General features: G+C 53.4%; 67 non-coding genes across 67 annotated transcripts; 23 read left to right on the forward strand and 44 right to left on the reverse strand.

Moving 5' to 3' along the window:
* The first annotated feature begins 727 nt into the window (after positions 1 to 727).
* On the forward strand, positions 728 to 799 carry Trnap-agg (transfer RNA proline (anticodon AGG)). Its single transcript has one exon. It is a non-coding gene; the product is annotated as a tRNA-Pro (tRNA).
* Positions 800 to 993: 194 nt separating this feature from the next.
* Positions 994 to 1066, reverse strand: Trnav-aac (transfer RNA valine (anticodon AAC)). Its single transcript has one exon. It is a non-coding gene; the product is annotated as a tRNA-Val (tRNA).
* Positions 1067 to 1224: 158 nt separating this feature from the next.
* Positions 1225 to 1297, reverse strand: Trnav-cac (transfer RNA valine (anticodon CAC)). The gene has a single exon. It is a non-coding gene; the product is annotated as a tRNA-Val (tRNA).
* A 402-nt stretch (positions 1298 to 1699) lies between these two features.
* Trnap-agg (transfer RNA proline (anticodon AGG)) lies at positions 1700 to 1771 on the forward strand. The gene has a single exon. It is a non-coding gene; the product is annotated as a tRNA-Pro (tRNA).
* A 185-nt stretch (positions 1772 to 1956) lies between these two features.
* Positions 1957 to 2029, reverse strand: Trnav-aac (transfer RNA valine (anticodon AAC)). Its single transcript has one exon. It is a non-coding gene; the product is annotated as a tRNA-Val (tRNA).
* A 158-nt stretch (positions 2030 to 2187) lies between these two features.
* Trnav-cac (transfer RNA valine (anticodon CAC)) lies at positions 2188 to 2260 on the reverse strand. The gene has a single exon. It is a non-coding gene; the product is annotated as a tRNA-Val (tRNA).
* Positions 2261 to 3087: 827 nt separating this feature from the next.
* Trnap-agg (transfer RNA proline (anticodon AGG)) lies at positions 3088 to 3158 on the forward strand. Its single transcript has one exon. It is a non-coding gene; the product is annotated as a tRNA-Pro (tRNA).
* A 194-nt stretch (positions 3159 to 3352) lies between these two features.
* Positions 3353 to 3425, reverse strand: Trnav-aac (transfer RNA valine (anticodon AAC)). The gene has a single exon. It is a non-coding gene; the product is annotated as a tRNA-Val (tRNA).
* A 158-nt stretch (positions 3426 to 3583) lies between these two features.
* Positions 3584 to 3656, reverse strand: Trnav-cac (transfer RNA valine (anticodon CAC)). The gene has a single exon. It is a non-coding gene; the product is annotated as a tRNA-Val (tRNA).
* A 402-nt stretch (positions 3657 to 4058) lies between these two features.
* Positions 4059 to 4130, forward strand: Trnat-agu (transfer RNA threonine (anticodon AGU)). Its single transcript has one exon. It is a non-coding gene; the product is annotated as a tRNA-Thr (tRNA).
* A 185-nt stretch (positions 4131 to 4315) lies between these two features.
* Positions 4316 to 4388, reverse strand: Trnav-aac (transfer RNA valine (anticodon AAC)). Its single transcript has one exon. It is a non-coding gene; the product is annotated as a tRNA-Val (tRNA).
* Positions 4389 to 4546: 158 nt separating this feature from the next.
* Positions 4547 to 4619, reverse strand: Trnav-cac (transfer RNA valine (anticodon CAC)). The gene has a single exon. It is a non-coding gene; the product is annotated as a tRNA-Val (tRNA).
* An 827-nt stretch (positions 4620 to 5446) lies between these two features.
* Positions 5447 to 5517, forward strand: Trnap-agg (transfer RNA proline (anticodon AGG)). Its single transcript has one exon. It is a non-coding gene; the product is annotated as a tRNA-Pro (tRNA).
* A 194-nt stretch (positions 5518 to 5711) lies between these two features.
* Positions 5712 to 5784, reverse strand: Trnav-aac (transfer RNA valine (anticodon AAC)). The gene has a single exon. It is a non-coding gene; the product is annotated as a tRNA-Val (tRNA).
* Positions 5785 to 5942: 158 nt separating this feature from the next.
* Positions 5943 to 6015, reverse strand: Trnav-cac (transfer RNA valine (anticodon CAC)). Its single transcript has one exon. It is a non-coding gene; the product is annotated as a tRNA-Val (tRNA).
* A 402-nt stretch (positions 6016 to 6417) lies between these two features.
* On the forward strand, positions 6418 to 6489 carry Trnat-agu (transfer RNA threonine (anticodon AGU)). The gene has a single exon. It is a non-coding gene; the product is annotated as a tRNA-Thr (tRNA).
* A 185-nt stretch (positions 6490 to 6674) lies between these two features.
* On the reverse strand, positions 6675 to 6747 carry Trnav-aac (transfer RNA valine (anticodon AAC)). The gene has a single exon. It is a non-coding gene; the product is annotated as a tRNA-Val (tRNA).
* A 158-nt stretch (positions 6748 to 6905) lies between these two features.
* Trnav-cac (transfer RNA valine (anticodon CAC)) lies at positions 6906 to 6978 on the reverse strand. The gene has a single exon. It is a non-coding gene; the product is annotated as a tRNA-Val (tRNA).
* Positions 6979 to 7805: 827 nt separating this feature from the next.
* Positions 7806 to 7876, forward strand: Trnap-agg (transfer RNA proline (anticodon AGG)). Its single transcript has one exon. It is a non-coding gene; the product is annotated as a tRNA-Pro (tRNA).
* Positions 7877 to 8070: 194 nt separating this feature from the next.
* Positions 8071 to 8143, reverse strand: Trnav-aac (transfer RNA valine (anticodon AAC)). Its single transcript has one exon. It is a non-coding gene; the product is annotated as a tRNA-Val (tRNA).
* A 158-nt stretch (positions 8144 to 8301) lies between these two features.
* Trnav-cac (transfer RNA valine (anticodon CAC)) lies at positions 8302 to 8374 on the reverse strand. Its single transcript has one exon. It is a non-coding gene; the product is annotated as a tRNA-Val (tRNA).
* Positions 8375 to 8776: 402 nt separating this feature from the next.
* On the forward strand, positions 8777 to 8851 carry Trnap-agg (transfer RNA proline (anticodon AGG)). The gene has a single exon. It is a non-coding gene; the product is annotated as a tRNA-Pro (tRNA).
* A 191-nt stretch (positions 8852 to 9042) lies between these two features.
* Trnav-aac (transfer RNA valine (anticodon AAC)) lies at positions 9043 to 9115 on the reverse strand. Its single transcript has one exon. It is a non-coding gene; the product is annotated as a tRNA-Val (tRNA).
* Positions 9116 to 9273: 158 nt separating this feature from the next.
* On the reverse strand, positions 9274 to 9346 carry Trnav-cac (transfer RNA valine (anticodon CAC)). Its single transcript has one exon. It is a non-coding gene; the product is annotated as a tRNA-Val (tRNA).
* Positions 9347 to 9748: 402 nt separating this feature from the next.
* On the forward strand, positions 9749 to 9820 carry Trnap-agg (transfer RNA proline (anticodon AGG)). The gene has a single exon. It is a non-coding gene; the product is annotated as a tRNA-Pro (tRNA).
* A 194-nt stretch (positions 9821 to 10014) lies between these two features.
* On the reverse strand, positions 10015 to 10087 carry Trnav-aac (transfer RNA valine (anticodon AAC)). Its single transcript has one exon. It is a non-coding gene; the product is annotated as a tRNA-Val (tRNA).
* Positions 10088 to 10245: 158 nt separating this feature from the next.
* On the reverse strand, positions 10246 to 10318 carry Trnav-cac (transfer RNA valine (anticodon CAC)). The gene has a single exon. It is a non-coding gene; the product is annotated as a tRNA-Val (tRNA).
* A 711-nt stretch (positions 10319 to 11029) lies between these two features.
* Positions 11030 to 11101, forward strand: Trnap-agg (transfer RNA proline (anticodon AGG)). The gene has a single exon. It is a non-coding gene; the product is annotated as a tRNA-Pro (tRNA).
* A 194-nt stretch (positions 11102 to 11295) lies between these two features.
* On the reverse strand, positions 11296 to 11368 carry Trnav-aac (transfer RNA valine (anticodon AAC)). Its single transcript has one exon. It is a non-coding gene; the product is annotated as a tRNA-Val (tRNA).
* Positions 11369 to 11526: 158 nt separating this feature from the next.
* On the reverse strand, positions 11527 to 11599 carry Trnav-cac (transfer RNA valine (anticodon CAC)). Its single transcript has one exon. It is a non-coding gene; the product is annotated as a tRNA-Val (tRNA).
* Positions 11600 to 12001: 402 nt separating this feature from the next.
* Trnap-agg (transfer RNA proline (anticodon AGG)) lies at positions 12002 to 12073 on the forward strand. The gene has a single exon. It is a non-coding gene; the product is annotated as a tRNA-Pro (tRNA).
* Positions 12074 to 12258: 185 nt separating this feature from the next.
* Trnav-aac (transfer RNA valine (anticodon AAC)) lies at positions 12259 to 12331 on the reverse strand. The gene has a single exon. It is a non-coding gene; the product is annotated as a tRNA-Val (tRNA).
* A 158-nt stretch (positions 12332 to 12489) lies between these two features.
* On the reverse strand, positions 12490 to 12562 carry Trnav-cac (transfer RNA valine (anticodon CAC)). Its single transcript has one exon. It is a non-coding gene; the product is annotated as a tRNA-Val (tRNA).
* Positions 12563 to 13389: 827 nt separating this feature from the next.
* On the forward strand, positions 13390 to 13460 carry Trnap-agg (transfer RNA proline (anticodon AGG)). The gene has a single exon. It is a non-coding gene; the product is annotated as a tRNA-Pro (tRNA).
* Positions 13461 to 13654: 194 nt separating this feature from the next.
* On the reverse strand, positions 13655 to 13727 carry Trnav-aac (transfer RNA valine (anticodon AAC)). The gene has a single exon. It is a non-coding gene; the product is annotated as a tRNA-Val (tRNA).
* Positions 13728 to 13885: 158 nt separating this feature from the next.
* On the reverse strand, positions 13886 to 13958 carry Trnav-cac (transfer RNA valine (anticodon CAC)). The gene has a single exon. It is a non-coding gene; the product is annotated as a tRNA-Val (tRNA).
* Positions 13959 to 14354: 396 nt separating this feature from the next.
* Positions 14355 to 14429, forward strand: Trnap-agg (transfer RNA proline (anticodon AGG)). Its single transcript has one exon. It is a non-coding gene; the product is annotated as a tRNA-Pro (tRNA).
* Positions 14430 to 14620: 191 nt separating this feature from the next.
* Positions 14621 to 14693, reverse strand: Trnav-aac (transfer RNA valine (anticodon AAC)). Its single transcript has one exon. It is a non-coding gene; the product is annotated as a tRNA-Val (tRNA).
* A 158-nt stretch (positions 14694 to 14851) lies between these two features.
* On the reverse strand, positions 14852 to 14924 carry Trnav-cac (transfer RNA valine (anticodon CAC)). The gene has a single exon. It is a non-coding gene; the product is annotated as a tRNA-Val (tRNA).
* A 402-nt stretch (positions 14925 to 15326) lies between these two features.
* On the forward strand, positions 15327 to 15398 carry Trnap-agg (transfer RNA proline (anticodon AGG)). Its single transcript has one exon. It is a non-coding gene; the product is annotated as a tRNA-Pro (tRNA).
* Positions 15399 to 15592: 194 nt separating this feature from the next.
* Positions 15593 to 15665, reverse strand: Trnav-aac (transfer RNA valine (anticodon AAC)). Its single transcript has one exon. It is a non-coding gene; the product is annotated as a tRNA-Val (tRNA).
* Positions 15666 to 15823: 158 nt separating this feature from the next.
* Trnav-cac (transfer RNA valine (anticodon CAC)) lies at positions 15824 to 15896 on the reverse strand. The gene has a single exon. It is a non-coding gene; the product is annotated as a tRNA-Val (tRNA).
* A 711-nt stretch (positions 15897 to 16607) lies between these two features.
* Trnap-agg (transfer RNA proline (anticodon AGG)) lies at positions 16608 to 16679 on the forward strand. Its single transcript has one exon. It is a non-coding gene; the product is annotated as a tRNA-Pro (tRNA).
* A 194-nt stretch (positions 16680 to 16873) lies between these two features.
* Trnav-aac (transfer RNA valine (anticodon AAC)) lies at positions 16874 to 16946 on the reverse strand. The gene has a single exon. It is a non-coding gene; the product is annotated as a tRNA-Val (tRNA).
* A 158-nt stretch (positions 16947 to 17104) lies between these two features.
* Trnav-cac (transfer RNA valine (anticodon CAC)) lies at positions 17105 to 17177 on the reverse strand. The gene has a single exon. It is a non-coding gene; the product is annotated as a tRNA-Val (tRNA).
* A 904-nt stretch (positions 17178 to 18081) lies between these two features.
* On the forward strand, positions 18082 to 18153 carry Trnap-agg (transfer RNA proline (anticodon AGG)). The gene has a single exon. It is a non-coding gene; the product is annotated as a tRNA-Pro (tRNA).
* A 189-nt stretch (positions 18154 to 18342) lies between these two features.
* Positions 18343 to 18415, reverse strand: Trnav-aac (transfer RNA valine (anticodon AAC)). The gene has a single exon. It is a non-coding gene; the product is annotated as a tRNA-Val (tRNA).
* Positions 18416 to 18573: 158 nt separating this feature from the next.
* Positions 18574 to 18646, reverse strand: Trnav-cac (transfer RNA valine (anticodon CAC)). Its single transcript has one exon. It is a non-coding gene; the product is annotated as a tRNA-Val (tRNA).
* A 402-nt stretch (positions 18647 to 19048) lies between these two features.
* On the forward strand, positions 19049 to 19120 carry Trnap-agg (transfer RNA proline (anticodon AGG)). The gene has a single exon. It is a non-coding gene; the product is annotated as a tRNA-Pro (tRNA).
* Positions 19121 to 19314: 194 nt separating this feature from the next.
* On the reverse strand, positions 19315 to 19386 carry Trnav-aac (transfer RNA valine (anticodon AAC)). The gene has a single exon. It is a non-coding gene; the product is annotated as a tRNA-Val (tRNA).
* A 158-nt stretch (positions 19387 to 19544) lies between these two features.
* On the reverse strand, positions 19545 to 19617 carry Trnav-cac (transfer RNA valine (anticodon CAC)). The gene has a single exon. It is a non-coding gene; the product is annotated as a tRNA-Val (tRNA).
* A 402-nt stretch (positions 19618 to 20019) lies between these two features.
* Positions 20020 to 20094, forward strand: Trnap-agg (transfer RNA proline (anticodon AGG)). Its single transcript has one exon. It is a non-coding gene; the product is annotated as a tRNA-Pro (tRNA).
* Positions 20095 to 20285: 191 nt separating this feature from the next.
* On the reverse strand, positions 20286 to 20358 carry Trnav-aac (transfer RNA valine (anticodon AAC)). Its single transcript has one exon. It is a non-coding gene; the product is annotated as a tRNA-Val (tRNA).
* Positions 20359 to 20516: 158 nt separating this feature from the next.
* Positions 20517 to 20589, reverse strand: Trnav-cac (transfer RNA valine (anticodon CAC)). The gene has a single exon. It is a non-coding gene; the product is annotated as a tRNA-Val (tRNA).
* Positions 20590 to 20991: 402 nt separating this feature from the next.
* Trnap-agg (transfer RNA proline (anticodon AGG)) lies at positions 20992 to 21063 on the forward strand. The gene has a single exon. It is a non-coding gene; the product is annotated as a tRNA-Pro (tRNA).
* A 194-nt stretch (positions 21064 to 21257) lies between these two features.
* Trnav-aac (transfer RNA valine (anticodon AAC)) lies at positions 21258 to 21330 on the reverse strand. Its single transcript has one exon. It is a non-coding gene; the product is annotated as a tRNA-Val (tRNA).
* Positions 21331 to 21488: 158 nt separating this feature from the next.
* Positions 21489 to 21561, reverse strand: Trnav-cac (transfer RNA valine (anticodon CAC)). The gene has a single exon. It is a non-coding gene; the product is annotated as a tRNA-Val (tRNA).
* A 402-nt stretch (positions 21562 to 21963) lies between these two features.
* On the forward strand, positions 21964 to 22035 carry Trnap-agg (transfer RNA proline (anticodon AGG)). The gene has a single exon. It is a non-coding gene; the product is annotated as a tRNA-Pro (tRNA).
* Positions 22036 to 22229: 194 nt separating this feature from the next.
* Positions 22230 to 22302, reverse strand: Trnav-aac (transfer RNA valine (anticodon AAC)). The gene has a single exon. It is a non-coding gene; the product is annotated as a tRNA-Val (tRNA).
* A 158-nt stretch (positions 22303 to 22460) lies between these two features.
* Trnav-cac (transfer RNA valine (anticodon CAC)) lies at positions 22461 to 22533 on the reverse strand. The gene has a single exon. It is a non-coding gene; the product is annotated as a tRNA-Val (tRNA).
* A 904-nt stretch (positions 22534 to 23437) lies between these two features.
* Trnap-agg (transfer RNA proline (anticodon AGG)) lies at positions 23438 to 23509 on the forward strand. The gene has a single exon. It is a non-coding gene; the product is annotated as a tRNA-Pro (tRNA).
* Positions 23510 to 23703: 194 nt separating this feature from the next.
* On the reverse strand, positions 23704 to 23776 carry Trnav-aac (transfer RNA valine (anticodon AAC)). Its single transcript has one exon. It is a non-coding gene; the product is annotated as a tRNA-Val (tRNA).
* Positions 23777 to 23934: 158 nt separating this feature from the next.
* Trnav-cac (transfer RNA valine (anticodon CAC)) lies at positions 23935 to 24007 on the reverse strand. The gene has a single exon. It is a non-coding gene; the product is annotated as a tRNA-Val (tRNA).
* Positions 24008 to 24409: 402 nt separating this feature from the next.
* On the forward strand, positions 24410 to 24481 carry Trnap-agg (transfer RNA proline (anticodon AGG)). Its single transcript has one exon. It is a non-coding gene; the product is annotated as a tRNA-Pro (tRNA).
* Positions 24482 to 24675: 194 nt separating this feature from the next.
* Positions 24676 to 24748, reverse strand: Trnav-aac (transfer RNA valine (anticodon AAC)). The gene has a single exon. It is a non-coding gene; the product is annotated as a tRNA-Val (tRNA).
* Positions 24749 to 24906: 158 nt separating this feature from the next.
* Positions 24907 to 24979, reverse strand: Trnav-cac (transfer RNA valine (anticodon CAC)). Its single transcript has one exon. It is a non-coding gene; the product is annotated as a tRNA-Val (tRNA).
* Positions 24980 to 25381: 402 nt separating this feature from the next.
* Positions 25382 to 25453, forward strand: Trnap-agg (transfer RNA proline (anticodon AGG)). Its single transcript has one exon. It is a non-coding gene; the product is annotated as a tRNA-Pro (tRNA).
* Positions 25454 to 25544: the final 91 nt, after the last annotated feature.

Genomic DNA, 25544 nt, shown 5'->3' on the forward strand with positions numbered 1-25544 from the left:
ATCGCAGCCGAGGGCTCAAGAAGTCTTCGGGGTTCTCGAGAGGGTGTCTGCCGTAGCACCCCTAACCAGATAGCGGCGTTTGCACACACGACAGTTCTTTTGTCAGCCTGGAACCCATCGCAGCCGAGGGCTCAAGAAGTCTTCGGGGTTCTCGAGAGGGTGTCTGCCGTAGCACCCCTAACGAGATAGCAGCGTTTCGCGCTGTCGTTATTGCAAGTCATATCAGCAAAAGCAATCACTTTCTCAGCAGCAGGCAGTGCGAGCCCAGGGGCATGCACACACAACAGTTCTTTTGTCAGCCTGGAACCCATCGCAGCCGAGGGCTCAAGAAGTCTTCGGGGTTCTCGAGAGGGTGTCTGCCGTAGCACCCCTACCGAGATAGCGGCGTTTGCACACACGACAGTTCTTTTGTCAGCCTGGAACCCATCGCAGCCGAGGGCTCAAGAAGTCTTCGGGGTTCTCGAGAGGGTGTCTGCCGTAGCACCCCTAACGAGATAGCGGCGTTTCGCGCAGTCGTTATTGCAAGTCATATCAGCAAAAGCAATCACTTTCTCAGCAGCAGGCAGTGCGAGCCCAGGGGCAGCTCTACATGAAGGTACCAATAGCCCAGGAAGGCCGCCGACCGCGGGAATTCGCGCCGCCTCCATCCCGCCAGCCTAAACGAGACTTCCAGAGCACCCTGGAAGACATCGAGGGACTGGAATAACTGGCATTCGACGTGCCACAGGGCTCGTTGGTCTAGCGGTATGATTCCTGCTTAGGGTGCAGGAGGTCCCGGGTTCAAATCCCGGACGAGCCCTAGCGTTTTGTGCAAACTGATCGCACGTCAGTGGCTGAGTCAGCGCAAAAAGCTCGCCGCCAATATCAAATGAATCTCTTATTTGATGTGAGCAATTGACACTCTGGTCCGACGCATGAAGGCAATTACGAAGGTTTCGGGTACAGATGGTAGCAGATGCATGTTAGTAAGTCTTGCTTAAAGTGATGAAAATGTGTTTCCGCCCGGGATCGAACCGGGGACCTTCTGCGTGTTAGGCAGACGTGATAACCGCTACACCACGGAAACTGCTTGAGTGCACCTTACTTCACAGACAACTTGTAGTGATATTGCCATCGTAACTAAAAAATTCAATAAATGTGGTACTTGCAAAACGAAGGGACATGCAGCAGATGCACACACGACGAGGCTCACTGGAGTACAATACGACATAGGCAGGAAAATACTGTTCCCGCCCAGGATCAAACCGGGGACCTTCTGAGTGTGAAGCAGACGTGATAACCGCTACACTACGGAAACGACGGAGCCGAGGAGTCCATCCTTGTTCACTCGAACTTGCCTCAGCCTTTCTCTCATCCGCGAATGCACACACGACAGTTCTTTTGTCAGCCTGGAACCCATCGCAGCCGAGGGCTCAAGAAGTCTTCGGGGTTCTCGAGAGGGTGTCTGCCGTAGCACCCCTAACGAGATAGCGGCGTTTCGCGCAATCGTTATTGCAAGTCATATCAGCAAAAGCAATCACTTTCTCAGCAGCAGGCAGTGAGAGCCCAGGGGCAGCTCTACATGAAGGTACCAATAGCCCAGGAAGGCCGCCGACCGCGGGAATTCGCGCCGCCCCCATCCCGCCAGCCTAAACGAGACTTCCAGAGCACCCTGGAAGACATCGAGGGACTGGAATAACTGGCATTCGACGTGCCACAGGGCTCGTTGGTCTAGGGGTATGATTCCTGCTTAGGGTGCAGGAGGTCCCGGGTTCAAATCCCGGACGAGCCCTAGCGTTTTGTGCAAACTGATCGCACGTCAGTGGCTGAGTCAGCGCAAAAAGCTCGACGCCAATATCAAATGAATTTCTTATTTGATGTGAGCAATTGACACTCTGGTCCGACGCATGAAGGCAATTTCGGGTACAGATGGTAGCAGATGATTGTTAGTAAGTCTTGCTTAAAGTGATGAAAAAGTGTTTCCGCCCGGGATCGAACCGGGGACCTTCTGCGTGTTAGGCAGACGTGATAACCGCTACACCACGGAAACTGCTTGAGTGCACCTTACTTCACAGACAACTTGTAGTGATGTTGCCATCGTAACTAAAAAATTCAATAAATGTGGTACTTGCAAAACGAAGGGACATGCAGCAGATGCACACACGACGAGGCTCACTGGAGTACAATACGACATAGGCAGGAAAATACTGTTCCCGCCCAGGATCAAACCGGGGACCATCTGAGTGTGAAGCAGACGTGATAACCGCTACACTACGGAAACGACGGAGCCGAGGAGTCCATCCTTGTTCACTCGAACTTGCCACAGCCTTTCTCTCATCCGCGAATGCACACACGACAGTTCTTTTGTCAGCCTGGAACCCATCGCAGCCGAGGGCTCAAGAAGTCTTCGGGGTTCTCGAGAGGGTGTCTGCCGTAGCACCCCTAACCAGATAGCGGCGTTTGCACACACTACAGTTCTTTTGTCAGCCTGGAACCCATCGCAGCCGAGGGCTCAAGAAGTCTTCGGGGTTCTCGAGAGGGTGTCTGCCGTAGCACCCCTAACGAGATAGCAGCGTTTCGCGCTGTCGTTATTGCAAGTCATATCAGCAAAAGCAATCACTTTCTCAGCAGCAGGCAGTGCGAGCCCAGGGGCATGCACACACGACAGTTCTTTTGTCAGCCTGGAACCCATCGCAGCCGAGGGCTCAAGAAGTCTTCGGGGTTCTCGAGAGGGTGTCTGCCGTAGCACCCCTACCGAGATAGCGGCGTTTGCACACACGACAGTTCTTTTGTCAGCCTGGAACCCATCGCAGCCGAGGGCTCAAGAAGTCTTCGGGGTTCTCGAGAGGGTGTCTGCCGTAGCACCCCTAACGAGATAGCGGCGTTTCGCGCAGTCGTTATTGCAAGTCATATCAGCAAAAGCAATCACTTTCTCAGCAGCAGGCAGTGCGAGCCCAGGGGCAGCTCTACATGAAGGTACCAATAGCCCAGGAAGGCCGCCGACCGCGGGAATTCGCGCCGCCTCCATCCCGCCAGCCTAAACGAGACTTCCAGAGCACCCTGGAAGACATCGAGGGACTGGAATAACTGGCATTCGACGTGCCACAGGGCTCGTTGGTCTAGCGGTATGATCCTGCTTAGGGTGCAGGATGTCCCGGGTTCAAATCCCGGACGAGCCCTAGCGTTTTGTGCAAACTGATCGCACGTCAGTGGCTGAGTCAGCGCAAAAAGCTCGCCGCCAATATCAAATGAATCTCTTATTTGATGTGAGCAATTGACACTCTGGTCCGACGCATGAAGGCAATTACGAAGGTTTCGGGTACAGATGGTAGCAGATGCATGTTAGTAAGTCTTGCTTAAAGTGATGAAAAAGTGTTTCCGCCCGGGATCGAACCGGGGACCTTCTGCGTGTTAGGCAGACGTGATAACCGCTACACCACGGAAACTGCTTGAGTGCACCTTACTTCACAGACAACTTGTAGTGATGTTGCCATCGTAACTAAAAAATTCAATAAATGTGGTACTTGCAAAACGAAGGGACATGCAGCAGATGCACACACGACGAGGCTCACTGGAGTACAATACGACATAGGCAGGAAAATACTGTTCCCGCCCGGGATCGAACCGGGGACCTTCTGCGTGTGAAGCAGACGTGATAACCGCTACACTACGGAAACGACGGAGCCGAGGAGTCCATCCTTGTTCACTCGAACTTGCCTCAGCCTTTCTCTCATCCGCGAATGCACACACGACAGTTCTTTTGTCAGCCTGGAACCCATCGCAGCCGAGGGCTCAAGAAGTCTTCGGGGTTCTCGAGAGGGTGTCTGCCGTAGCACCCCTAACGAGATAGCGGCGTTTCGCGCAATCGTTATTGCAAGTCATATCAGCAAAAGCAATCACTTTCTCAGCAGCAGGCAGTGCGAGCCCAGGGGCAGCTCTACATGAAGGTACCAATAGCCCAGGAAGGCCGCCGACCGCGGGAATTCGCGCCGCCCCCATCCCGCCAGCCTAAACGAGACTTCCAGAGCACCCTGGAAGACATCGAGGGACTGGAATAACTGGCATTCGTCGTGCCACAGGGCTCGTTGGTCTAGGGGTATGATTCCTGCTTAGTGTGCAGGAGGTCCCGGGTTCAAATCCCGGACGAGCCCTAGCGTTTTGTGCAAACTGATCGCGCGTCAGTGGCTGAGTCAGCGCAAAAAGCTCGACGCCAATATCAAATGAATTTCTTATTTGATGTGAGCAATTGACACTCTGGTCCGACGCATGAAGGCAATTTCGGGTACAGATGGTAGCAGATGATTGTTAGTAAGTCTTGCTTAAAGTGATGAAAAAGTGTTTCCGCCCGGGATCGAACCGGGGACCTTCTGCGTGTTAGGCAGACGTGATAACCGCTACACCACGGAAACTGCTTGAGTGCACCTTACTTCACAGACAACTTGTAGTGATGTTGCCATCGTAACTAAAAAATTCAATAAATGTGGTACTTGCAAAACGAAGGGACATGCAGCAGATGCACACACGACGAGGCTCACTGGAGTACAATACGACATAGGCAGGAAAATACTGTTCCCGCCCAGGATCAAACCGGGGACCATCTGAGTGTGAAGCAGACGTGATAACCGCTACACTACGGAAACGACGGAGCCGAGGAGTCCATCCTTGTTCACTCGAACTTGCCACAGCCTTTCTCTCATCCGCGAATGCACACACGACAGTTCTTTTGTCAGCCTGGAACCCATCGCAGCCGAGGGCTCAAGAAGTCTTCGGGGTTCTCGAGAGGGTGTCTGCCGTAGCACCCCTAACCAGATAGCGGCGTTTGCACACACTACAGTTCTTTTGTCAGCCTGGAACCCATCGCAGCCGAGGGCTCAAGAAGTCTTCGGGGTTCTCGAGAGGGTGTCTGCCGTAACACCCCTAACGAGATAGCAGCGTTTCGCGCTGTCGTTATTGCAAGTCATATCAGCAAAAGCAATCACTTTCTCAGCAGCAGGCAGTGCGAGCCCAGGGGCATGCACACACGACAGTTCTTTTGTCAGCCTGGAACCCATCGCAGCCGAGGGCTCAAGAAGTCTTCGGGGTTCTCGAGAGGGTGTCTGCCGTAGCACCCCTACCGAGATAGCGGCGTTTGCACACACGACAGTTCTTTTGTCAGCCTGGAACCCATCGCAGCCGAGGGCTCAAGAAGTCTTCGGGGTTCTCGAGAGGGTGTCTGCCGTTACACCCCTAACGAGATAGCGGCGTTTCGCGCAGTCGTTATTGCAAGTCATATCAGCAAAAGCAATCACTTTCTCAGCAGCAGGCAGTGCGAGCCCAGGGGCAGCTCTACATGAAGGTACCAATAGCCCAGGAAGGCCGCCGACCGCGGGAATTCGCGCCGCCTCCATCCCGGCTGCCTAAACGAGACTTCCAGAGCACCCTGGAAGACATCGAGGGACTGGAATAACTGGCATTCGACGTGCCACAGGGCTCGTTGGTCTAGCGGTATGATCCTGCTTAGGGTGCAGGATGTCCCGGGTTCAAATCCCGGACGAGCCCTAGCGTTTTGTGCAAACTGATCGCACGTCAGTGGCTGAGTCAGCGCAAAAAGCTCGCCGCCAATATCAAATGAATCTCTTATTTGATGTGAGCAATTGACACTCTGGTCCGACGCATGAAGGCAATTACGAAGGTTTCGGGTACAGATGGTAGCAGATGCATGTTAGTAAGTCTTGCTTAAAGTGATGAAAAAGTGTTTCCGCCCGGGATCGAACCGGGGACCTTCTGCGTGTTAGGCAGATGTGATAACCGCTACACCAAGGAAACTGCTTGAGTGCACCTTACTTCACAGACAACTTGTAGTGATGTTGCCATCGTAACTAAAAAATTCAATAAATGTGGTACTTGCAAAACGAAGGGACATGCAGCAGATGCACACACGACGAGGCTCACTGGAGTACAATACGACATAGGCAGGAAAATACTGTTCCCGCCCGGGATCGAACCGGGGACCTTCTGCGTGTGAAGCAGACGTGATAACCGCTACACTACGGAAACGACGGAGCCGAGGAGTCCATCCTTGTTCACTCGAACTTGCCTCAGCCTTTCTCTCATCCGCGAATGCACACACGACAGTTCTTTTGTCAGCCTGGAACCCATCGCAGCCGAGGGCTCAAGAAGTCTTCGGGGTTCTCGAGAGGGTGTCTGCCGTAGCACCCCTAACGAGATAGCGGCGTTTCGCGCAATCGTTATTGCAAGTCATATCAGCAAAAGCAATCACTTTCTCAGCAGCAGGCAGTGCGAGCCCAGGGGCAGCTCTACATGAAGGTACCAATAGCCCAGGAAGGCCGCCGACCGCGGGAATTCGCGCCGCCCCCATCCCGCCAGCCTAAACGAGACTTCCAGAGCACCCTGGAAGACATCGAGGGACTGGAATAACTGGCATTCGTCGTGCCACAGGGCTCGTTGGTCTAGGGGTATGATTCCTGCTTAGTGTGCAGGAGGTCCCGGGTTCAAATCCCGGACGAGCCCTAGCGTTTTGTGCAAACTGATCGCGCGTCAGTGGCTGAGTCAGCGCAAAAAGCTCGACGCCAATATCAAATGAATTTCTTATTTGATGTGAGCAATTGACACTCTGGTCCGACGCATGAAGGCAATTTCGGGTACAGATGGTAGCAGATGATTGTTAGTAAGTCTTGCTTAAAGTGATGAAAAAGTGTTTCCGCCCGGGATCGAACCGGGGACCTTCTGCGTGTTAGGCAGACGTGATAACCGCTACACCACGGAAACTGCTTGAGTGCACCTTACTTCACAGACAACTTGTAGTGATGTTGCCATCGTAACTAAAAAATTCAATAAATGTGGTACTTGCAAAACGAAGGGACATGCAGCAGATGCACACACGACGAGGCTCACTGGAGTACAATACGACATAGGCAGGAAAATACTGTTCCCGCCCAGGATCAAACCGGGGACCATCTGAGTGTGAAGCAGACGTGATAACCGCTACACTACGGAAACGACGGAGCCGAGGAGTCCATCCTTGTTCACTCGAACTTGCCACAGCCTTTCTCTCATCCGCGAATGCACACACGACAGTTCTTTTGTCAGCCTGGAACCCATCGCAGCCGAGGGCTCAAGAAGTCTTCGGGGTTCTCGAGAGGGTGTCTGCCGTAGCACCCCTAACCAGATAGCGGCGTTTGCACACACTACAGTTCTTTTGTCAGCCTGGAACCCATCGCAGCCGAGGGCTCAAGAAGTCTTCGGGGTTCTCGAGAGGGTGTCTGCCGTAACACCCCTAACGAGATAGCAGCGTTTCGCGCTGTCGTTATTGCAAGTCATATCAGCAAAAGCAATCACTTTCTCAGCAGCAGGCAGTGCGAGCCCAGGGGCATGCACACACGACAGTTCTTTTGTCAGCCTGGAACCCATCGCAGCCGAGGGCTCAAGAAGTCTTCGGGGTTCTCGAGAGGGTGTCTGCCGTAGCACCCCTACCGAGATAGCGGCGTTTGCACACACGACAGTTCTTTTGTCAGCCTGGAACCCATCGCAGCCGAGGGCTCAAGAAGTCTTCGGGGTTCTCGAGAGGGTGTCTGCCGTTACACCCCTAACGAGATAGCGGCGTTTCGCGCAGTCGTTATTGCAAGTCATATCAGCAAAAGCAATCACTTTCTCAGCAGCAGGCAGTGCGAGCCCAGGGGCAGCTCTACATGAAGGTACCAATAGCCCAGGAAGGCCGCCGACCGCGGGAATTCGCGCCGCCTCCATCCCGGCTGCCTAAACGAGACTTCCAGAGCACCCTGGAAGACATCGAGGGACTGGAATAACTGGCATTCGACGTGCCACAGGGCTCGTTGGTCTAGCGGTATGATCCTGCTTAGGGTGCAGGATGTCCCGGGTTCAAATCCCGGACGAGCCCTAGCGTTTTGTGCAAACTGATCGCACGTCAGTGGCTGAGTCAGCGCAAAAAGCTCGCCGCCAATATCAAATGAATCTCTTATTTGATGTGAGCAATTGACACTCTGGTCCGACGCATGAAGGCAATTACGAAGGTTTCGGGTACAGATGGTAGCAGATGCATGTTAGTAAGTCTTGCTTAAAGTGATGAAAAAGTGTTTCCGCCCGGGATCGAACCGGGGACCTTCTGCGTGTTAGGCAGATGTGATAACCGCTACACCAAGGAAACTGCTTGAGTGCACCTTACTTCACAGACAACTTGTAGTGATGTTGCCATCGTAACTAAAAAATTCAATAAATGTGGTACTTGCAAAACGAAGGGACATGCAGCAGATGCACACACGACGAGGCTCACTGGAGTACAATACGACATAGGCAGGAAAATACTGTTCCCGCCCGGGATCGAACCGGGGACCTTCTGCGTGTGAAGCAGACGTGATAACCGCTACACTACGGAAACGACGGAGCCGAGGAGTCCATCCTTGTTCACTCGAACTTGCCTCAGCCTTTCTCTCATCCGCGAATGCACACACGACAGTTCTTTTGTCAGCCTTGAACCCATCGCAGCCGAGGGATCAAGAAGTCTTCGGGGTTCTCGAGAGGGTGTCTGCCGTAGCACCCCTAACGAGATAGCGGCGTTTCGCGCAGTCGTTATTGCAAGTCATATCAGCAAAAGCAATCACTTTCTCAGCAGCAGGCAGTGCGAGCCCAGGGGCAGCTCTACATGAAGGTACCAATAGCCCAGGAAGGCCGCCGACCGCGGGAATTCGCGTCGCCCCCATCCCGCCAGCCTAAACGAGACTTCCAGAGCACCCTGGAAGACATCGAGGGACTGGAATAACTGGCATTCAACGTGCCACAGTGCTCGTTGGTCTAGGGGTATGATTCCTGCTTAGGGTGCAGGAGGTCCCGGGTTCAAATCCCGGACGAGCCCTAGCGTTTTGTGCAAACTGATCGCACGTCAGTGGCTGAGTCAGCGCAAAAAGCTCGCCGCCAATATCAAATGAATTTCTTATTTGATGTGAGCAATTGACACTCTGGTCCGACGCATGAAGGCAATTACGAAGGTTTCGGGTACAGATGGTAGCAGATGCATGTTAGTAAGTCTTGCTTAAAGTGATGAAAAAGTGTTTCCGCCCGGGAACGAACCGGGGACCTTCTGCGTGTTAGGCAGACGTGATAACGGCTACACCACGGAAGCTGCTTGAGTGCACCATACTTCACAGACAACTTGTAGTGATGTTGCCATCGTAACTAAAAAATTCAATAAATGTGGTACTTGCAAAACGAAGGGACATGCAGCAGATGCACACACGACGAGGCTCACTGGAGTACAATACGACATAGGCAGGAAAATACTGTTCCCGCCCAGGATCGAACCGGGGACCTTCTGCGTGTGAAGCAGACGTGATAACCGCTACACTACGGAAACGACGGAGCCGAGGAGTCCATCCTTGTTCACTCGAACTTGCCTCAGCCTTTCTCTCATCCGCGAATGCACACACGACAGTTCTTTTGTCAGCCTGGAACCCATCGCAGCCGAGGGCTCAAGAAGTCTTCGGGCTTCTCGAGAGGAGGTCTGCCGTAGCACCCCTAACGAGATAGCGGCGTTTCGCGCAGTCGTTATTGCAAGTCATATCAGCAAAAGCAATCACTTTCTCAGCAGCAGGCAGTGCGAGCCCAGGGGCACCTCTACATGAAGGTACCAATAGCCCAGTAAGGCCGCCGACCGCGGGAATTCGCGTCGCCCCCATCCCGCCAGCCTAAACGAGACTTCCAGAGCACCCTGGAAGACATCGAGGGACTGGAATAACTGGCATTCGACGTGCCACAGGGCTCGTTGGTCTAGGGGTATGATTCCTGCTTAGGGTGCAGGAGGTCCCGGGTTCAAATCCCGGACGAGCCCTAGCGTTTTGTGCAAACTGATCGCACGTCAGTGGCTGAGTCAGCGCAAAAAGCTCGCCGCCAATATCAAATGTATTTCTTATTTGATGTGAGCAATTGACACTCTGGTCCGACGCATGAAGGCAATTACGAAGGTTTCGGGTACAGATGGTAGCAGATGCATGTTAGTAAGTCTTGCTTAAAGTGATGAAAAAGTGTTTCCGCCCGGGAACGAACCGGGGACCTTCTGCGTGTTAGGCAGTCGTGATAACCGCTACACCACAGAAGCTGCTTGAGTGCACCTTACTTCACAGACAACTTGTAGTGATGTTGCCATCGTAACTAAAAAATTCAATAAATGTGGTACTTGCAAAACGAAGGGACATGCAGCAGACGCACACACGACGAGGCTCACTGGAGTACAATACGACATAGGCAGGAAAATACTGTTCCCGCCCGGGATCGAACCGGGGACCTTCTGCGTGTGAAGCAGACGTGATAACCGCTACACTACGGAAACGACGGAGCCGAGGAATCCATCCTTGTTCACTCGAACTTGCCTCAGCCTTTCTCTCATCCGCGAATGCACACACGACAGTTCTTTTGTCAGCCTGGAACCCATCGCAGCCGAGGGCTCAAGAAGTCTTCGGGCTTCTCGAGAGGGTGTCTGCCGTAGCACCCCTAACGAGATAGCGGCGTTTCGCGCAGTCGTTATTGCAAGTCATATCAGCAAAAGCAATCACTTTCTCAGCAGCAGGCAGTGCGAGCCCAGGTGCATGCGCACACGACAGTTCTTTTGTCAGCCTGGAACCCATCGCAGCCGAGGGCTCAAGAGGTCTTCGGGCTTCTCGAGAGGGTGTCTGCCGTAGCACCCCTAACGAGATAGCGGCGTTTGCACACACGACAGTTCTTTTGTCAGCCTGGAACCCATCGCAGCCGAGGGCTCAAGAAGTCTTCGGGGTTCTCGAGAGTGTGTCTGCCGTAGCACCCCTAACGAGATAGCGGCGTTTCGCGCAGTCGTTATTGCAAGTCATATCAGCAAAAGCAATCACTTTCTCAGCAGCAGGCAGTGCGAGCCCAGGGGCAGCTCTACATGAAGGTACCAATAGCCCAGGAAGGCCGCCGACCGCGGGAATTCGCGCCGCCTCCATCCCGCCAGCCTAAACGAGACTTCCAGAGCACCCTGGAAGACATCGAGGGACTGGAATAACTGGCATTCGACGTGCCACAGGGCTCGTTGGTCTAGCGGTATGATTCCTGCTTAGGGTGCAGGAGGTCCCGGGTTCAAATCCCGGACGAGCCCTAGCGTTTTGTGCAAACTGATCGCACGTCAGTGGCTGAGTCAGCGCAAAAAGCTCGCCGCCAATATCAAATGAATCTCTTATTTGATGTGAGCAATTGACACTCTGGTCCGACGCATGAAGGCAATTACGAAGGTTTCGGGTACAGATGGTAGCAGATGCATGTTAGTAAGTCTTGCTTAAAGTGATGAAAAAGTGTTTCCGCCCGGGATCGAACCGGGGACCTTCTGCGTGTTAGGCAGACGTGATAACCGCTACACCACGGAAACTGCTTGAGTGCACCTTACTTCACAGACAACTTGTAGTGATATTGCCATCGTAACTAAAAAATTCAATAAATGTGGTACTTGCAAAACGAAGGGACATGCAGCAGATGCGCACACGACGAGGCTCACTGGAGTACAATACGACATAGGCAGGAAAATACTGTTCCCGCCCAGGATCAAACCGGGGACCTTCTGAGTGTGAAGCAGACGTGATAACCGCTACACTACGGAAACGACGGAGCCGAGGAGTCCATCCTTGTTCACTCGAACTTGCCTCAGCCTTTCTCTCATCCGCGAATGCACACACGACAGTTCTTTTGTCAGCCTGGAACCCATCGCAGCCGAGGGCTCAAGAAGTCTTCGGGGTTCTCGAGAGGGTGTCTGCCGTAGCACCCCTAACGAGATAGCGGCGTTTCGCGCAATCGTTATTGCAAGTCATATCAGCAAAAGCAATCACTTTCTCAGCAGCAGGCAGTGCGAGCCCAGGGGCAGCTCTACATGAAGGTACCAATAGCCCAGGAAGGCCGCCGACCGCGGGAATTCGCGCCGCCCCCATCCCGCCAGCCTAAACGAGACTTCCAGAGCACCCTGGAAGACATCGAGGGACTGGAATAACTGGCATTCGACGTGCCACAGGGCTCGTTGGTCTAGGGGTATGATTCCTGCTTAGGGTGCAGGAGGTCCCGGGTTCAAATCCCGGACGAGCCCTAGCATTTTGTGCAAACTGATCGCACGTCAGTGGCTGAGTCAGCGCAAAAAGCTCGACGCCAATATCAAATGAATTTCTTATTTGATGTGAGCAATTGACACTCTGGTCCGACGCATGAAGGCAATTTCGGGTACAGATGGTAGCAGATGATTGTTAGTAAGTCTTGCTTAAAGTGATGAAAAAGTGTTTCCGCCCGGGATCGAACCGGGGACCTTCAGCGTGTTAGGCAGACGTGATAACCGCTACACCACGGAAACTGCTTGAGTGCACCTTACTTCACAGACAACTTGTAGTGATGTTGCCATCGTAACTAAAAAATTCAATAAATGTGGTACTTGCAAAACGAAGGGACATGCAGCAGATGCACACACGACGAGGCTCACTGGAGTACAATACGACATAGGCAGGAAAATACTGTTCCCGCCCAGGATCAAACCGGGGACCTTCTGAGTGTGAAGCAGACGTGATAACCGCTACACTACGGAAACGACGGAGCCGAGGAGTCCATCCTTGTTCACTCGAACTTGCCACAGCCTTTCTCTCATCCGCGAATGCACACACGACAGTTCTTTTGTCAGCCTTGAACCCATCGCAGCCGAGGGCTCAAGAAGTCTTCGGGGTTCTCGAGAGGGTGTCTGCCGTAGCACCCCTAACCAGATAGCGGCGTCTGCACACACGACAGTTCTTTTGTCAGCCTGGAACCCATCGCAGCCGAGGGCTCAAGAAGTCTTCGGGGTTCTCGAGAGGGTGTCTGCCGTAGCACCCCTAACGAGATAGCAGCGTTTCGCGCTGTCGTTATTGCAAGTCATATCAGCAAAAGCAATCACTTTCTCAGCAGCAGGCAGTGCAAGCCCAGGGGCATGCCCACACGACAGTTCTTTTGTCAGCCTGGAACCCATCGCAGCCGAGGGCTCAAGAAGTCTTCGGGGTTCTCGAGAGGGTGTCTGCCGTAGCACCCCTACCGAGATAGCGGCGTTTGCACACACGACAGTTCTTTTGTCAGCCTGGAACCCATCGCAGCCGAGGGCTCAAGAAGTCTTCGGGGTTCTCGAGAGGGTGTCTGCCGTAGCACCCCTAACGAGATAGCGGCGTTTCGCGCAGTCGTTATTGCAAGTCATATCAGCAAAAGCAATCACTTTCTCAGCAGCAGGCAGTGCGAGCCCAGGGGCAGCTCTACATGAAGGTACCAATAGCCCAGGAAGGCCGCCGACCGCGGGAATTCGCGCCGCCTCCATCCCGCCAGCCTAAACGAGACTTCCAGAGCACCCTGGAAGACATCGAGGGACTGGAATAACTGGCATTCGACGTGCCACAGGGCTCGTTGGTCTAGCGGTATGATCCTGCTTAGGGTGCAGGAGGTCCCGGGTTCAAATCCCGGACGAGCCCTAGCGTTTTGTGCAAACTGATCGCACGTCAGTGGCTGAGTCAGCGCAAAAAGTTCGCCGCCAATATCAATTGAATCTCTTATTTGATGTGAGCAATTGACACTCTGGTCCGACGCATGAAGGCAATTACGAAGGTTTCGGGTACAGATGGTAGCAGATGCATGTTAGTAAGTCTTGCTTAAAGTGATGAAAATGTGTTTCCGCCCGGGATCGAACCGGGGACCTTCTGCGTGTTAGGCAGACGTGATAACCGCTACACCACGGAAACTGCTTGAGTGCACCTTACTTCACAGACAACTTGTAGTGATGTTGCCATCGTAACTAAAAAATTCAATAAATGTGGTACTTGCAAAACGAAGGGACATGCAGCAGATGCACACACGACGAGGCTCACTGGAGTACAATACGACATAGGCAGGAAAATACTGTTCCCGCCCGGGATCGAACCGGGGACCTTCTGCGTGTGAAGCAGACGTGATAACCGCTACACTACGGAAACGACGGAGCCGAGGAGTCCATCCTTGTTCACTCGAACTTGCCTCAGCCTTTCTCTCATCCGCGAATGCACACACGACAGTTCTTTTGTCAGCCTTGAACCCATCGCAGCCGAGGGATCAAGAAGTCTTCGGGGTTCTCGAGAGGGTGTCTGCAGTAGCACCCCTAACGAGATAGCGGCGTTTCGCGCAGTCGTTATTGCAAGTCATATCAGCAAAAGCAATCACTTTCTCAGCAGCAGGCAGTGCGAGCCCAGGGGCAGCTGAAGGTACCAATAGCCCAGGAAGGCCGCCGACCGCGGGAATTCGCGTCGCCCCCATCCCGCCAGCCTAAACGAGACTTCCAGAGCACCCTGGAAGACATCGAGGGACTGGAATAACTGGCATTCAACGTGCCACAGTGCTCGTTGGTCTAGGGGTATGATTCCTGCTTAGGGTGCAGGAGGTCCCGGGTTCAAATCCCGGACGAGCCCTAGCGTTTTGTGCAAACTGATCGCACGTCAGTGGCTGAGTCAGCGCAAAAAGCTCGCCGCCAATATCAAATGAATTTCTTATTTGATGTGAGCAATTGACACTCTGGTCCGACGCATGAAGGCAATTACGAAGGTTTCGGGTACAGATGGTAGCAGATGCATGTTAGTAAGTCTTGCTTAAAGTGATGAAAACGTGTTTCCGCCCGGGAACGAACCGGGGACCTTCTGCGTGTTAGGCAGACGTGATAACCGCTACACCACGGAAGCTGCTTGAGTGCACCATACTTCACAGACAACTTGTAGTGATGTTGCCATCGTAACTAAAAAGTTCAATAAATGTGGTACTTGCAAAACGAAGGGACATGCAACAGATGCACACACGACGAGGCTCACTGGAGTACAATACGACATAGGCAGGAAAATACTGTTCCCGCCCGGGATCGAACCGGGGACCTTCAGCGTGTGAAGCAGACGTGATAACCGCTACACTACGGAAACGACGGAGCCGAGGAGTCCATCCTTGTTCACTCGAACTTCCCTCAGCCTTTCTCTCATCCGCGAATGCACACACGACAGTTCTTTTGTCAGCCTGGAACCCATCGCAGCCGAGGGCTCAAGAAGTCTTCGGGCTTCTCGAGAGGGTGTCTGCCGTAGCACCCCTAACGAGATAGCGGCGTTTCGCGCAGTCGTTATTGCAAGTCATATCAGCAAAAGCAATCACTTTCTCAGCAGCAGGCAGTGCGAGCCCAGGGGCAGCTCTACATGAAGGTACCAATAGCCCAGTAAGGCCGCCGACCGCGGGAATTCGCGTCGCCCCCATCCCGCCAGCCTAAACGAGACTTCCAGAGCACCCTGGAAGACATCGAGGGACTGGAATAACTGGCATTCGACGTGCCACAGGGCTCGTTGGTCTAGGGGTATGATTCCTGCTTAGGGTGCAGGAGGTCCCAGGTTCAAATCCCGGACGAGCCCTAGCGTTTTGTGCAAACTGATCGCACGTCAGTGGCTGAGTCAGCGCAAAAAGCTCGCCGCCAATATCAAATGAATTTCTTATTTGATGTGAGCAATTGACACTCTGGTCCGACGCATGAAGGCAATTACGAAGGTTTCGGGTACAGATGGTAGCAGATGCATGTTAGTAAGTCTTGCTTAAAGTGATGAAAAAGTGTTTCCGCCCGGGAACGAACCGGGGACCTTCTGCGTGTTAGGCAGACGTGATAACCGCTACACCACGGAAGCTGCTTGAGTGCACCTCACTTCACAGACAACTTGTAGTGATGTTGCCATCGTAACTAAAAAATTCAATAAATGTGGTACTTGCAAAACGAAGGGACATGCAGCAGACGCACACACGACGAGGCTCACTGGAGTACAATACGACATAGGCAGGAAAATACTGTTCCCGCCCGGGATCGAACCGGGGACCTTCTGCGTGTGAAGCAGACGTGATAACCGCTACACTACGGAAACGACGGAGCCGAGGAATCCATCCTTGTTCACTCGAACTTGCCTCAGCCTTTCTCTCATCCGCGAATGCACACACGACAGTTCTTTTGTCAGCCTGGAACCCATCGCAGCCGAGGGTTCAAGAAGTCTTCGGGCTTCTCGAGAGGGTGTCTGCCGTAGCACCCCTAACGAGATAGCGGCGTTTCGCGCAGTCGTTATTGCAAGTCATATCAGCAAAAGCAATCACTTTCTCAGCAGCAGGCAGTGCGAGCCCAGGGGCATGCACACACGACAGTTCTTTTGTCAGCCTGGAACCCATCGCAGCCGAGGGCTCAAGAAGTCTTCGGGCTTCTCGAGAGGGTGTCTGCCGTAGCACCCCTAACGAGATAGCGGCGTTTGCACACACGACAGTTCTTTTGTCAGCCTGGAACCCATCGCAGCCGAGGGCTCAAGAAGTCTTCGGGGTTCTCGAGAGGGTGTCTGCCGTAGCACACCTAACGAGATAGCGGCGTTTCGCGCAGTCGTTATTGCAAGTCATATCAGCAAAAGCAATCACTTTCTCAGCAGCAGGCAGTGCGAGCCCAGGGGCAGCTCTACATGAAGGTACCAATAGCCCAGGAAGGCCGCCGACCGCGGGAATTCGCGTCGCCCCCATCCCGCCAGCCTAAACGAGACTTCCAGAGCACCCTGGAAGACATCGAGGGACTGGAATAACTGGCATTCGACGTGCCACAGGGCTCGTTGGTCTAGGGGTATGATTCCTGCTTAGGGTGCAGGAGGTCCCGGGTTCAAATCCCGGACGAGCCCTAGCGTTTTGTGCAAACTGATCGCACGTCAGTGGCTGAGTCAGCGCAAAAAGCTCGCCGCCAATATCAAATGAATCTCTTATTTGATGTGAGCAATTGACACTCTGGTCCGACGCATGAAGGCAATTACGAAGGTTTCGGGTACAGATGGTAGCAGATGCATGTTAGTAAGTCTTGCTTAAAGTGATGAAAAAGTGTTTCCGCCCGGGATCGAACCGGGGACCTTCTGCGTGTTAGGCAGACGTGATAACCGCTACACCACGGAAACTGCTTGAGTGCACCTTACTTCGCAGACAACTTGTAGTGATGTTGCCATCGTAACTAAAAAATTCAATAAATGTGGTACTTGCAAAACGAAGGGACATGCAGCAGACGCACACACGACGAGGCTCACTGGAGTACAATACGACATAGGCAGGAAAATACTGTTCCCGCCCGGGATCGAACCGGGGACCTTCTGCGTGTGAAGCAGACGTGATAACCGCTACACTACGGAAACGACGGAGCCGAGGAGTCCATCCTTGTTCACTCGAACTTGCCTCAGCCTTTCTCTCATCCGCGAATGCACACACGACAGTTCTTTTGTCAGCCTGGAACCCATCGCAGCCGAGGGCTCAAGAAGTCTTCGGGGTTCTCGAGAGGGTGTCTGCCGTAGCACCCCTAACGAGATAGCGGCGTTTCGCGCAGTCGTTATTGCAAGTCATATCAGCAAAAGCAATCACTTTCTCAGCAGCAGGCAGTGCGAGCCCAGGGGCATGCACACACGACAGTTCTTACGTCAGCCTGAAACCCATCGCAGCCGAGGGCTCAAGAAGTCTTCGGGCTTCTCGAGAGGGTGTCTGCCGTAGCACCCCTAACGAGATAGCGGCGTTTCGCGCAGTCGTTATTGCAAGTCATATCAGCAAAAGCAATCACTTTCTCAGCAGCAGGCAGTGCGAGCCCAGGGGCATGCACACACGACAGTTCTTTTGTCAGCCTGGAACCCATCGCAGCCGAGGGCTCAAGAAGTCTTCGGGCTTCTCGAGAGGGTGTCTGCCGTAGCACCCCTAACGAGATAGCGGCGTTTGCACACACGACAGTTCTTTTGTCAGCCTGGAACCCATCGCAGCCGAGGGCTCAAGAAGTCTTCGGGGTTCTCGAGAGGGTGTCTGCCGTAGCACCCCTAACGAGATAGCGGCGTTTCGCGCAGTCGTTATTGCAAGTCATATCAGCAAAAGCAATCACTTTCTCAGCAGCAGGCAGTGCGAGCCCAGGGGCAGCTCTACATGAAGGTACCAATAGCCCAGGAAGGCCGCCGACCGCGGGAATTCGCGCCGCCTCCATCCCGCCAGCCTAAACGAGACTTCCAGAGCACCCTGGAAGACGTCGAGGGACTGGAATAACTGGCATTCGACGTGCCACAGGGCTCGTTGGTCTAGGGGTATGATTCCTGCTTAGGGTGCAGGAGGTCCCGTGTTCAAATCCCGGACGAGCCCTAGCGTGCAAACTGATCGCACGTCAGTGGCTGAGTCAGCGCAAAAAGCTCGCCGCCAATATCAAATGAATCTCTTATTTGATGTGAGCAATTGACACTCTGGTCCGACGCATGAAAGCAATTACGAAGGTTTCGGGTACAGATGGTAGCAGATGCATGTTAGTAAGTCTTGCTTAAAGTGATGAAAAAGTGTTTCCGCCCGGGATCGAACCGGGGACCTTCTGCGTGTTAGGCAGACGTGATAACCGCTACACCACGGAAACTGCTTGAGTGCACCTTACTTCACAGACAACTTGTAGTGATGTTGCCATCGTAACTAAAAAATTCAATAAATGTGGTACTTGCAAAACGAAGGGACATGCAGCAGATGCACACACGACGAGGCTCACTGGAGTACAATACGACATAGGCAGGAAAATACTTTTCCCGCCCGGGATCGAACCGGGGACCTTCTGCGCGTGAAGCAGACGTGATAACCGGTACACTACGGAAACGACGGAGCCGAGGAGTCCATCCTTGTTCACTCGAACTTGCCTCAGCCTTTCTCTCATCCGCGAATGCACACACGACAGTTCTTTTGTCAGCCTGGAACCCATCGCAGCCGAGGGCTCAAGAAGTCTTCGGGGTTCTCGAGAGGGTGTCTGCCGTAGCACCCCTAACGAGATAGCGGCGTTTCGCGCAGTCGTTATTGCAAGTCATATCAGCAAAAGCAATCACTTTCTCAGCAGCAGGCAGTGCGAGCCCAGGGGCAGCTCTACATGAAGGTACCAATAGCCCAGGAAGGCCGCCGACCGCGGGAATTCGCGTCGCCCCCATCCCGCCAGCCTAAACGAGACTTCCAGAGCACCCTGGAAGACATCGAGGGACTGGAATAACTGGCATTCGACGTGCCACAGGGCTCGTTGGTCTAGGGGTATGATTCCTGCTTAGGGTGCAGGAGGTCCCGGGTTCAAATCCCGGACGAGCCCTAGCGTTTTGTGCAAACTGATCGCACGTCAGTGGCTGAGTCAGCGCAAAAAGCTCGCCGCCAATATCAAATGAATTTCTTATTTGATGTGAGCAATTGACACTCTGGTCCGACGCATGAAGGCAATTACGAAGGTTTCGGGTACAGATGGTAGCAGATGCATGTTAGTAAGTCTTGCTTAAAGTGATGAAAAAGTGTTTCCGCCCGGGAACGAACGGGGACCTTCTGCGTGTTAGGCAGACGTGATAACCGCTACACCACGGAAGCTGCTTGAGTGCACCTTACTTCACAGACAACTTGTAGTGATGTTGCCATCGTAACTAAAAAATTCAATAAATGTGGTACTTGCAAAACGAAGGGACATGCAGCAGACGCACACACGACGAGGCTCACTGGAGTACAATACGACATAGGCAGGAAAATACTGTTCCCGCCCGGGATCGAACCGGGGACCTTCTGCGTGTGAAGCAGACGTGATAACCGCTACACTACGGAAACGACGGAGCCGAGGAGTCCATCCTTGTTCACTCGAACTTGCCTCAGCCTTTCTCTCATCCGCGAATGCACACACGACAGTTCTTTTGTCAGCCTTGAACCCATCGCAGCCGAGGGATCAAGAAGTCTTCGGGGTTCTCGAGAGGGTGTCTGCCGTAGCACCCCTAACGAGATAGCGGCGTTTCGCGCAGTCGTTATTGCAAGTCATATCAGGAAAAGCAATCACTTTCTCAGCAGCAGGCAGTGCGAGCCCAGGGGCAGCTCTACATGAAGGTACCAATAGCCCAGGAAGGCCGCCGACCGCGGGAATTCGCGTCGCCCCCATCCCGCCAGCCTAAACGAGACTTCCAGAGCACCCTGGAAGACATCGAGGGACTGGAATAACTGGCATTCAACGTGCCACAGTGCTCGTTGGTCTAGGGGTATGATTCCTGCTTAGGGTGCAGGAGGTCCCGGGTTCAAATCCCGGACGAGCCCTAGCGTTTTGTGCAAACTGATCGCACGTCAGTGGCTGAGTCAGCGCAAAAAGCTCGCCGCCAATATCAAATGAATTTCTTATTTGATGTGAGCAATTGACACTCTGGTCCGACGCATGAAGGCAATTACGAAGGTTTCGGGTACAGATGGTAGCAGATGCATGTTAGTAAGTCTTGCTTAAAGTGATGAAAACGTGTTTCCGCCCGGGAACGAACCGGGGACCTTCTGCGTGTTAGGCAGACGTGATAACCGCTACACCACGGAAGCTGCTTGAGTGCACCATACTTCACAGACAACTTGTAGTGATGTTGCCATCGTAACTAAAAAGTTCAATAAATGTGGTACTTGCAAAACGAAGGGACATGCAACAGATGCACACACGACGAGGCTCACTGGAGTACAATACGACATAGGCAGGAAAATACTGTTCCCGCCCGGGATCGAACCGGGGACCTTCTGCGTGTGAAGCAGACGTGATAACCGCTACACTACGGAAACGACGGAGCCAAGGAGTCCATCCTTGTTCACTCGAACTTGCCTCAGCCTTTCTCTCATCCGCGAATGCACACACGACAGTTCTTTTGTCAGCCTGGAACCCATCGCAGCCGAGGGCTCAAGAAGTCTTCGGGCTTCTCGAGAGGGTGTCTGCCGTAGCACCCCTAACGAGATAGCGGCGTTTCGCGCAGTCGTTATTGCAAGTCATATCAGCAAAAGCAATCACTTTCTCAGCAGCAGGCAGTGCGAGCCCAGGGGCAGCTCTACATGAAGGTACCAATAGCCCAGTAAGGCCGCCGACCGCGGGAATTCTCGTCGCCCCCATCCCGCCAGCCTAAACGAGACTTCCAGAGCACCCTGGAAGACATCGAGGGACTGGAATAACTGGCATTCGACGTGCCACAGGGCTCGTTGGTCTAGGGGTATGATTCCTGCTTAGGGTGCAGGAGGTCCCAGGTTCAAATCCCGGACGAGCCCTAGCGTTTTGTGCAAACTGATCGCACGTCAGTGGCTGAGTCAGCGCAAAAAGCTCGCCGCCAATATCAAATGAATTTCTTATTTGATGTGAGCAATTGACACTCTGGTCCGACGCATGAAGGCAATTACGAAGGTTACGGGTACAGATGGTAGCAGATGCATGTTAGTAAGTCTTGCTTAAAGTGATGAAAAAGTGTTTCCGCCCGGGAACGAACCGGGGACCTTCTGCGTGTTAGGCAGACGTGATAACCGCTACACCACGGAAGCTGCTTGAGTGCACCTCACTTCACAGACAACTTGTAGTGATGTTGCCATCGTAACTAAAAAATTCAATAAATGTGGTACTTGCAAAACGAAGGGACATGCAGCAGACGCACACACGACGAGGCTCACTGGAGTACAATACGACATAGGCAGGAAAATACTGTTCCCGCCCGGGATCGAACCGGGGACCTTCTGCGTGTGAAGCAGACGTGATAACCGCTACACTACGGAAACGACGGAGCCGAGGAATCCATCCTTGTTCACTCGAACTTGCCTCAGCCTTTCTCTCATCCGCGAATGCACACACGACAGTTCTTTTGTCAGCCTGGAACCCATCGCAGCCGAGGGCTCAAGAAGTCTTCGGGGTTCTCGAGAGGGTGTCTGCCGTAGCACACCTAACGAGATAGCGGCGTTTCGCGCAGTCGTTATTGCAAGTCATATCAGCAAAAGCAATCACTTTCTCAGCAGCAGGCAGTGCGAGCCCAGGGGCAGCTCTACATGAAGGTACCAATAGCCCAGGTAGGCCGCCGACCGCGGGAATTCGCGTCGCCCCCATCCCGCCAGCCTAAACGAGACTTCCAGAGCACCCTGGAAGACATCGAGGGACTGGAATAACTGGCATTCGACGTGCCACAGGGCTCGTTGGTCTAGGGGTATGATTCCTGCTTAGGGTGCAGGAGGTCCCGGGTTCAAATCCCGGACGAGCCCTAGCGTTTTGTGCAAACTGATCGCACGTCAGTGGCTGAGTCAGCGCAAAAAGCTCGCCGCCAATATCAAATGAATCTCTTATTTGATGTGAGCAATTGACACTCTGGTCCGACGCATGAAGGCAATTACGAAGGTTTCGGGTACAGATGGTAGCAGATGCATGTTAGTAAGTCTTGCTTAAAGTGATGAAAAAGTGTTTCCGCCCGGGATCGAACCGGGGACCTTCTGCGTGTTAGGCAGACGTGATAACCGCTACACCACGGAAACTGCTTGAGTGCACCTTACTTCGCAGACAACTTGTAGTGATGTTGCCATCGTAACTAAAAAATTCAATAAATGTGGTACTTGCAAAACGAAGGGACATGCAGCAGATGCACACACGACGAGGCTCACTGGAGTACAATACGACATAGGCAGGAAAATACTGTTCCCGCCCGGGATCGAACCGGGGACCTTCTGCGTGTGAAGCAGACGTGATAACCGCTACACTACGGAAACGACGGAGCCGAGGAGTCCATCCTTGTTCACTCGAACTTGCCTCAGCCTTTCTCTCATCCGCGAATGCACACACGACAGTTCTTTTGTCAGCCTGGAACCCATCGCAGCCGAGGGCTCAAGAAGTCTTCGGGGTTCTCGAGAGGGTGTCTGCCGTAGCACCCCTAACGAGATAGCGGCGTTTCGCGCAGTCGTTATTGCAAGTCATATCAGCAAAAGCAATCACTTTCTCAGCAGCAGGCAGTGCGAGCCCAGGGGCATGCACACACGACAGTTCTTACGTCAGCCTGAAACCCATCGCAGCCGAGGGCTCAAGAAGTCTTCGGGCTTCTCGAGAGGGTGTCTGCCGTAGCACCCCTAACGAGATAGCGGCGTTTCGCGCAGTCGTTATTGCAAGTCATATCAGCAAAAGCAATCACTTTCTCAGCAGCAGGCAGTGCGAGCCCAGGGGCATGCACACACGACAGTTCTTTTGTCAGCCTGGAACCCATCGCAGCCGAGGGCTCAAGAAGTCTTCGGGCTTCTCGAGAGGGTGTCTGCCGTAGCACCCCTAACGAGATAGCGGCGTTTGCACACACGACAGTTCTTTTGTCAGCCTGGAACCCATCGCAGCCGAGGGCTCAAGAAGTCTTCGGGGTTCTCGAGAGGGTGTCTGCCGTAGCACCCCTAACGAGATAGCGGCGTTTCGCGCAGTCGTTATTGCAAGTCATATCAGCAAAAGCAATCACTTTCTCAGCAGCAGGCAGTGCGAGCCCAGGGGCAGCTCTACATGAAGGTACCAATAGCCCAGGAAGGCCGCCGACCGCGGGAATTCGCGCCGCCTCCATCCCGCCAGCCTAAACGAGACTTCCAGAGCACCCTGGAAGACGTCGAGGGACTGGAATAACTGGCATTCGACGTGCCACAGGGCTCGTTGGTCTAGGGGTATGATTCCTGCTTAGGGTGCAGGAGGTCCCGTGTTCAAATCCCGGACGAGCCCTAGCGTTTTGTGCAAACTGATCGCACGTCAGTGGCTGAGTCAGCGCAAAAAGCTCGCCGCCAATATCAAATGAATCTCTTATTTGATGTGAGCAATTGACACTCTGGTCCGACGCATGAAAGCAATTACGAAGGTTTCGGGTACAGATGGTAGCAGATGCATGTTAGTAAGTCTTGCTTAAAGTGATGAAAAAGTGTTTCCGCCCGGGATCGAACCGGGGACCTTCTGCGTGTTAGGCAGACGTGATAACCGCTACACCACGGAAACTGCTTGAGTGCACCTTACTTCACAGACAACTTGTAGTGATGTTGCCATCGTAACTAAAAAATTCAATAAATGTGGTACTTGCAAAACGAAGGGACATGCAGCAGATGCACACACGACGAGGCTCACTGGAGTACAATACGACATAGGCAGGAAAATACTTTTCCCGCCCGGGATCGAACCGGGGACCTTCTGCGCGTGAAGCAGACGTGATAACCGGTACACTACGGAAACGACGGAGCCGAGGAGTCCATCCTTGTTCACTCGAACTTGCCTCAGCCTTTCTCTCATCCGCGAATGCACACACGACAGTTCTTTTGTCAGCCTGGAACCCATCGCAGCCGAGGGCTCAAGAAGTCTTCGGGGTTCTCGAGAGGGTGTCTGCCGTAGCACCCCTAACGAGATAGCGGCGTTTCGCGCAGTCGTTATTGCAAGTCATATCAGCAAAAGCAATCACTTTCTCAGCAGCAGGCAGTGCGAGCCCAGGGGCAGCTCTACATGAAGGTACCAATAGCCCAGGAAGGCCGCCGACCGCGGGAATTCGCGTCGCCCCCATCCCGCCAGCCTAAACGAGACTTCCAGAGCACCCTGGAAGACATCGAGGGACTGGAATAACTGGCATTCGACGTGCCACAGGGCTCGTTGGTCTAGGGGTATGATTCCTGCTTAGGGTGCAGGAGGTCCCGGGTTCAAATCCCGGACGAGCCCTAGCGTTTTGTGCAAACTGATCGCACGTCAGTGGCTGAGTCAGCGCAAAAAGCTCGCCGCCAATATCAAATGAATTTCTTATTTGATGTGAGCAATTGACACTCTGGTCCGACGCATGAAGGCAATTACGAAGGTTTCGGGTACAGATGGTAGCAGATGCATGTTAGTAAGTCTTGCTTAAAGTGATGAAAAAGTGTTTCCGCCCGGGATCGAACCGGGGACCTTCTGCGTGTTAGGCAGACGTGATAACCGCTACACCACGGAAACTGCTTGAGTGCACCTTACTTCACAGACAACTTGTAGTGATGTTGCCATCGTAACTAAAAAATTCAATAAATGTGGTACTTGCAAAACGAAGGGACATGCAGCAGATGCACACACGACGAGGCTCACTGGAGTACAATACGACATAGGCAGGAAAATACTGTTCCCGCCCGGGATCGAACCGGGGACCTTCTGCGTGTGAAGCAGACGTGATAACCGCTACACTACGGAAACGACGGAGCCGAGGAGTCCATCCTTGTTCACTCGAACTTGCCTCAGCCTTTCTCTCATCCGCGAATGCACACACGACAGTTCTTTTGTCAGCCTGGAACCCATCGCAGCCGAGGGCTCAAGAAGTCTTCGGGGTTCTCGAGAGGGTGTCTGCCGTAGCACCCCTAACGAGATAGCGGCGTTTCGCGCAGTCGTTATTGCAAGTCATATCAGCAAAAGCAATCACTTTCTCAGCAGCAGGCAGTGCGAGCCCAGGGGCAGCTCTACATGAAGGTACCAATAGCCCAGGAAGGCCGCCGACCGCGGGAATTCGCGCCGCCCCCATCCCGCCAGCCTAAACGAGACCTCCAGAGCACCCTGGAAGACATCGAGGGACTGGAATAACTGGCATTCGACGTGCCATGGGGCTCGTTGGTCTAGGGGTATGATTCCTGCTTAGGGTGCAGGAGGTCCCGGGTTCAAATCCCGGACGAGCCCTAGCGTTTTGTGCAAACTGATCGCACGTCAGTGGCTGAGTCAGCGCAAAAAGCTCGCCGCCAATATCAAATGAATTTCTTATTTGATGTGA

This window comes from Schistocerca cancellata, chromosome 2 (genome assembly GCF_023864275.1).
Source record: "Schistocerca cancellata isolate TAMUIC-IGC-003103 chromosome 2, iqSchCanc2.1, whole genome shotgun sequence".
In the NCBI taxonomy this organism is placed as follows: Eukaryota; Metazoa; Arthropoda; class Insecta; order Orthoptera; family Acrididae; genus Schistocerca; species Schistocerca cancellata.